Source organism: Pelodiscus sinensis, chromosome 20, assembly GCF_049634645.1.
Source record: "Pelodiscus sinensis isolate JC-2024 chromosome 20, ASM4963464v1, whole genome shotgun sequence".
Classification (NCBI taxonomy): domain Eukaryota; kingdom Metazoa; phylum Chordata; order Testudines; family Trionychidae; genus Pelodiscus; species Pelodiscus sinensis.
Genome location: NC_134730.1, coordinates 11,831,694 through 11,839,375, shown reverse-complemented (window position 1 = coordinate 11,839,375; position 7,682 = coordinate 11,831,694).

Sequence of the window (7,682 nt, the reverse complement as noted above, 5' to 3'; positions counted from 1 at the left end):
CATCAGCACCCACCCTTTTCTCCCTCCCACACCCTGCACAGCAAGCAGGAGGCTCCTAGGGGGGCAGCTCCAAGGCAGAGGACAGGAGCAGCATGACAGTAGGTGGAGAGGCAACTGAAGTGCCAGCACTTGATAGCTTCCTGGCCAAACCAGGCAGGATCACCTGCCAGAGGCTCCAAGATCTTCTAGTAGGGCCCGATGTACTGGTTGAGACAAAAGGAGGGCAGTGGAATACTAAAGAACTGGTAGTTATAAGCTGAGACTTAGTACAAGCCTTACTTTCTGGGGTGGGGGGAAAAAGCAAGGTGCTCCCATGGATTGCTTCAACAAGCACCCTGACAATTTCTCTAGCTGGCAATGGAGTCCAATTTTATGTAGCCCAAGGCATAACTGCTGGGTCACATCCAACCTGATTATAACCCCAACCCTTCTCCTCCTGCATTAGAACTTCCTGTAGCTTCTGCTCATCCCCTGCAAGGTAAATGTTCTCCCCACCACCATCTGTCTGCATGTGTTATTCCCATTCCTCTTTGCAGGTGGGCAAATCTTTTTTGAACCATGTAAACAGAGCGAATCTGAATATTGTGCTGTTGAAATTAAGGCTGCCTCCTCTGGTTACCCTCAGTGCCTGTTAGCAGAGTTGAAGCAAAATGCAGGACAATGTAGCACTTTAAAGACTAACAAGATGGTTTATTAGATGATGAGCTTTCGTGGGCCAGACCCACTTCCTCGGATCAAATAGTGGAAGAAAGTAGTCACAACCATATATACCAAAGGATACAATTAGTCTCTCTCTAGACACTTCCTATGTAATCGCTGGGTTGTTTCGTTTGACTATTGCTGGGGTTGCACTTATTTTAACCTCTTTCTGCAGCAGTTTAATAAAACCCGAACATAAGAGCTCAGATAAGCCCAGCTCATTAGTGATCCAACAAATCAGTTCAAAAGCCCACTTTGAAATTTAGACAAGCGCACTGTAAATGACTTGCACAGTCTCAGGATATTGTTAATTCACACACAGAACATGAGCTCTTTAACCAAGCAAGATTTCAGATTGTTTGCAGACATTAGTGAATTCAGCTTTACAAGCCACCCTGTGGGCACTCTTAACCCTGTTTTGTTTTTAAAAACAGCCAGCCGCTAAGTGATTTGCCCAAGGCCACTTAGCAAGTTAGTGATGATGAAGAACAGAATTTGGGACTCTTGAGTCTCAGTCCAGAACCTTTCCCACTTATATCACATTCTCTCCCAACAAACTCACTTAGCCAGGGTCCACAGCAAGGCAGAGAAGTCCTAATCTCTGCCTCAGTTCTCTAATCCAGGGGTTCTCAAACTTCAATGCATCTTGACCTCCTTCTGACAAGGGAAATTACTACATGACTCCAGAAGGGGAGTGAGGGGAGACCAAAGTCTGAGCCTGCCCTAGCCCCTCCGACCCGAGACTGGTGAGTGCGGGTCAAAGCTACAACCTAAGGGCCAGCTCCAGGGGTGAAAGGGACTGGGTTTTGGACAGCTTCTCCAGCCTCAGGGCTGCTGATAGAATTGCCAGGGCAGTGGGCAAGGTGTGTGAGGAGAGCTCTGTGACCCTGGAAGGGGTGGAGCCTTAGGCAGAAGCCTCCCCCAGCCAGCTCTTCAGGGCCACCTAGAGTGCACTCTCCCAGGGCTGGGGCCACGGTCACAGTAGCAGCAGTGGCTGGGAACCCTAGGCCCTGTCCCTGGAACAGCTGCCTCTGCATTCCACCCCAGGTTGGCAGGCTTTTTCAGCTTAGTAGATACAGTGCGGAGAGATAATCACTGCTGTAGGTCAGTAGCCTTGGGGAATATTTCTCAATGTGCACACACGGTATGAAGTTTCAAATTCAAGATTAAAAACCTGAAATCCGGCACTCAGACGAGAGAACTGGGATTTCTTTACCCTGAGAAAGGCAACTAGAGCCAAAACATTAGTAATTTAATTTGTGTCTTTATCAGCACTGTATGTAATAACAAGACATGAATTCAGAAAAGCGAGACTTGAATTCTGTCATATTTTGGGAGAAAAATGGAATTTGCCTTGGCAAGCTCTGGGCCAATCAATATGCATCAATCATTGAGTCAGAAGGATTCAAGAGTAATCTGTGTTCTGCTCTCTGGGGACATTTTGCATAGCACTTTGCTAGATTTGGGCTTTACTGGCTAGTCCCCAGCTTTCTATAGTAGTGTCCAGTGAGCAATTGACAGATTTCAGAGGAGTTCAAATACGTGTCCAGGACTAACAGAGAAGTTAGGGTCTAGAAAAGCAGAGCTGGCTGAAAACCCATGTTCTATAAAACTAGGGTGTCTGTATTTCTCTATGCTGAATACAGGACACCAGGTGCTACTACTCATATTCAAGTGAGTTCAATGGCAATCAAGCAGAACTGTGCTGCTGGCCACAAACATAACCCAGCCACCTCCTGTCCCCTGGCTAAAGCCCAGGCAGGAAAGGGTTAAGCCCTATGGTTGCATTAAGCACCAGGGCTCAGAGAATCTGTGTGCAGGGGCTTCAGGGAACCTGGCCAGAGAGGAAGAGGTACCTGGGGGCAAGACCTGAGGGGTGGGGGAGGCAGTGTGAGAAGAGAGCATTGTGCCCTTGCCTGTGGGGCTGCTGTGGTGTTTGCAGGGTTCGGGCACAAACAGGCTGGAAATCACTTCCTCCCTGCCACTGCAGCGCTCTGCTGGGGGTGGAGAAACCTCCCCATCCCAGCTCTGTGTGGGGCTTTGGCACACGCAGGGCTTGGCTCCTCCTGACTGGCACCCTGGGCCAGAGGGTCTTGAGCTTTCCCTGCGTGCCAGCCCAGCCAGAGGCGGGGGGGTGGCGAAGGAGAGAGAGAGAGAGAGAGAGAGAGAAAAAGCCTGCCAGCCAGGATGTTGATGGGTTGAATGATCTGACCACTGGCTGGTTCTCCACTGTGCGGGAAGCAGGACATACCCATGTGGGGGAGGGGAGGGGAGAGAGGATATAGAGGCCAGCAGGACTGGTGGGGGAAGGGCACAGCAGGGAGAGGACAGTGAGAGGGGAAACAAGTGCAGGGCTGATGGGGGGGGAGGGCAGCAGAGGCGACACGTAACCAGTCACCACCAGCCCCCACACACCAACCACCGCAGCCAGCAGCCAGTGCTGGCTGGGAACTAGGGTGGGGCAGGGTGAGAGTCTGCTGGCCAAGAGCCGGCGCCCGCACTCACAGAGCAGCAAGGGGAGCAGCTGCTTCAGCATGCAGTAGGTTTGCCCAACCACCAGCCGTGCACCGGGGAAGGGATAGGTTGGTGGCGTTGAGTGTTGGTCTGCTAACTCCGAAGTTGTGAGTTTACTCCTTGAAGGGGCCACTCTAGGGATCTGTCAGGGATAGTACATAGTCCTGCTCAATGACCTCTCAAGGTCCCTTCCAGCTCTATGAGATAGATAGGTAAGGCACCCCCATCATCTGCCACTGGATTTTCCCCCCTGAACTCCACACTGGTGGGTGGGCAGCTGGCAAGCAAGGATGCAGCCAGCCGCAGGACCCACCAGTGCTGGTGGTAAGGGAGAAACAGAAAATATGGAACAATTGGCCCATATTTAAAAAAAAAAAAGTTGTGACAGCTGCGGGAGGGTTAAAATATGGGACTGTCCCTTTTTAAAAATGGTCACCCTTTATAAAACCCAGGTACCTAGATGCCAGTCAGCATCCCTGGCATAAGAGTCTTGGAATCTGTGGAAGGATTGGGCTTGAGGTTTCCTGCCCCCAGCTGGTTGTGCTGAGGTCTGTGCACAAGTGTACACATTAAAGTTTTGGCAAGAGACAGTTGCTCAACAGAAATAGTTTAAAAGCTTCTAAACCTCCAGCTCCTGGAGCAGAAGTTCTCAGTCTCTTACTTTCTGAGCTCCTCAACAGCCTATAAAACTTCTACAGCCCACCTATCAGAGGCATAGCGAGAGGGAAGGGGGGCAGTTGCCCCCTGGATGCCATGCTAGGAGGGTGCCAATTTAGCCTCTCTCTGCTCTCTCTGTCACCCCTCAGATCGCCTGCTCCTCCTCCTTAACCTAGTCCAGGAGAAGCAATTCCTTGTTCTTTTGCCCTTTGGTGAGCCATGCAGGGTCGTAATCACACCTCACTAGGTGGCACTGAAGGAGGACCCATAGCCTCCCTCCACAACAGGCACTTGTCCTGGGATCCTATCTTCCAGATTTCTGGATTGTGAAGTTCCCCTCCAGCACATGCTCTCCTCCACTGCATGGCAAGGCAGGAGAAAGATCAGACAGAATGTTCAAAAGATCTTTAATCACAGCTTCAATTTCTGAAGGAGAGTTAATTCCTAGCTCTTATGGCTGTGAAGAAACCCTTTGCAGTGTGAGCTGGAAGAAACCAATGCAGCTGTATCTACTCTAGTCAGAAACTATAGCTCTGAGGTGTAAACTGACCTAATCAGGTGCCAGCCATGATCCCTTAATTGTCAACATTATTAACTATTTCACTGCTCACCAGGGCTTGTAAGAATGATATTAGTTCATCTTTCCTGTTACCCAAAGCTTGAACAGTCCCCCACCCCCACAAGAACTAAATTGGCGCAGAAAGAAAAGGACCCAGAAGATAGCTATGGTAAGGTGGGCAGGCCCTTCATACCCAGAAGGGTTTGTTTTCCCAAAAAGGAGGGGGCTGTTTTTTTCTGAAGTATGGCTTATTTGAAATTTTGGGAGATGGGCAGGTACTCCTCCCCTCAGCCATGTGGGAGGAGCCAATGGACTAAGTACCCAAGTGTCTGTGGAGAGCAACTAAAGAATAACAGGGTCAGGAGTGAAGGATGTAGGTTTAAACTAGGGATCCAGAGTGGGGCACTGAGCAGAGAACCCCAGAGAAGTTGGGTAAGCATGGTCCTGACCATGAAGGGGGCTGTTCCTCCTCTGTTACCAGATTTGCTGGTTACTGTGCAGTATGCTCATGTATTAGGGTTACACTTAGGGGGGGCAGAGAGTTAATAATTCTACCAGTGTGCTGCTTGTGCTCTCATATGGAGCTGTATTCTCCCAGCTGCCAATTCCCTCCTAAGGGAGCTCTTTTGCAGGAACTATGTTCCCCAGGCCTGACTTCCTCCCACCCTAGAATCAGATGAACACACAGACACTCACATTCACTAACGGAGCACGTCTGAGAGGACCCGTTAATCAGCACTCAAAAGCTGACCCCCTATCTGTCCCTGGACTCAGTAGGCTGGGTTGCACAGCAATGCAGAGCTGTAACCCTAATGCCCTTGGACTCAGTGGGCTGGGTTTAACAGCACTTTGAGCTGCCACCCTCATATACCCCCAGGTTTAGCACCTCCCTATCCCCACTTTTACACCACAATCGTTCTGCTAGTAACCTACTTGATGAGCACATGCCACAGGATCTTGGGGTGCTAGAGGGATCTTTATCTTAGGTACAAGAAGCGTTGTTGCAGAGTGAATGGGGAAGCCAAAACACCCCTCAGGGAGAGAGAGGGGGCAAAAAAGAGAGTGAAGCAACCATCTTAACAATGAAAGTTATGTATTTCTAGGCATCAGAGGCCCCAACCCAAAAAATGGTTCCCCACCCCTCAGCTAGACAATAGAAACTGATCATTCCTGGCTATGGATGGTGTTCCTTGAGGGAGCTCATAATGCAACTAGGCATTTTCAGTATTTTGGATATCAATAAAGCATCTATTACTACAATTGGTCTGATAATATAGTCACTCTTTGCTCCCTTTCTGCAGGATATGCTGGTCTCTCCCAATGGAACAATAAGCATATATTTTGATATTAGAAACTTACATTTTAAATAAAATATAAACTGAGATTTCTTTGTGCATTTCTAGGCCTTGAAATCAGGGTTCCTGGGATGGCCCTAGATCAAAGTCTTTCCTACTGCAGTTCAAAGCTCTTTAAATTTTATTTTATCTATATATATTTTAGAGTGCATCCGTCTGTCGAACTGCAAATCCATTTGTTCATGAACTCCTCTAACTCTGTAAGAGTAAGGGCCACCAAATTTGGTATGCAGCTTCCTCCTCTCCTAACTCAAAGCATGGCAGGGTTTGGTGGTGCTAGGACAACTGGACACTCTGGGAAAAGGACTGTTTTCCTTAACATGCAAAGGGAGGGACTGCTGTTCTGAGGGACATGATATGAGAGTGGTCAATGGGGGCAGCGAGCCCTCAGGGGAGAACTATCCTAGAGCGTGTTCGCTGGGGCTCCGCCATCTTGCCTGCCAGCACACTGGGTAAGTAGCCTCCAACCCCAAACCCTTCCCAGCCCTTGGTACGGGGGAGGGGAGAAGCCCTTTTCAGCTAGGGAAGAATGGACGGGAGAATAGGCCCCTGGCAGCTGAGGGGCCTGGTGAGGGGAGAGAACAGGCCCCTGGTGGTCTGGGAGGAATGTGTGTGTGGGGGGGGGGAGATCACAAGCCCCTGGTGGGCTCTGTGGAGGGGCCCCTGGTCTAATGGCATAGATGTCACCGAGCTGTACACTGGCACTGATGGTGACGACAGTGCGGCGTTTCGTAGAGCTGGTGCTCACAGAATTCAGCTCACTGGTTGGATCTTTAGCTTCCCTGACCACTGTCGGGTCCTGGCAGGTGGTGCAGTGAGAAGCCAACCGTGTGCTGCTGTGCACCCCGATAGAAATCTGGGGGGGGGGACCCCGAAAGCACGGCATGTTGCCTTGAGAAGAGGCAGCAGGTACCAGGAGAGGCAGGTCTGTCCCAGGGACCCAGCCAGGCATGGAGGGTAGGGGGCAGTAGGTAGGGAGAGTTGGATCAGGTCCATCAGTCACCCTCATCCCTGGATATATATATATATGAGAGAGAGAGAGTGTGTGTGTTACCTCTCCCCATGCAAACCTTAAAGATAAGATGGTAAATAAAAAGACTCCAGCTACAGTATTTCTTTTTAACAGGGCTCAGTCAACTTGATGTTAATTTGAACATTTGTACTGCATAGTTCTGATTGATTGCCTCTGAACTCACTTGAATATGAGTAATTTTACCTGGTGTCCCGTATTCAGCATAGAGACATCTAGGCACTCTACCGAAGAGCCATGGGGACTTCAATCTTATGTCACATTTGTATCCCAGTGCATCCAGCATAACTGCACTTATGAAGACTTGGTAGAGGGCTGATTTAGAAGAAACAGTGCCACCTACTGAATGACTAAAACCATTCCTTGCAGCCACCACTTGGGTTTTCCTTGGTGATCTCCCATCCAAACTAGACTGTACCTTGTTTTGAGATTTGATGAGATCAATAGATTCAGAGGCATATTGCTTCAGTCCTCCTAATAGGGATGTTAGATCGTGTGTAATTGAATAGTTGTGTAACTGCACCACCTTTTAGCAGTTACACAACCTACCACCCCACGCTGCTGCGTCTTTATCAGAAAACTAGTTTCCCTCCCAAACCAGCTCCCCACCTGCCACCCTGCGCTGTTGCCTCTGATACAAAGGACAAGCACAGAGTGACAGAAGCACCTGTCTGTGGGGAGCTCAGGACCCCACCCTCCCACAGGCTCACCATGGGACAGAGGCTGCTCCATGAGATGCTGGAGCAACCTCTATCCATGAGGTGCTTGGGCCCTGCACGGGCAGGGGCTGTTGCCATCCCATGCTGCTGCCTCTGTATCAGAGGCAGAAGCACGGAGCGGCAGGGCCTCCCTGGGAATGGGGCCTGGG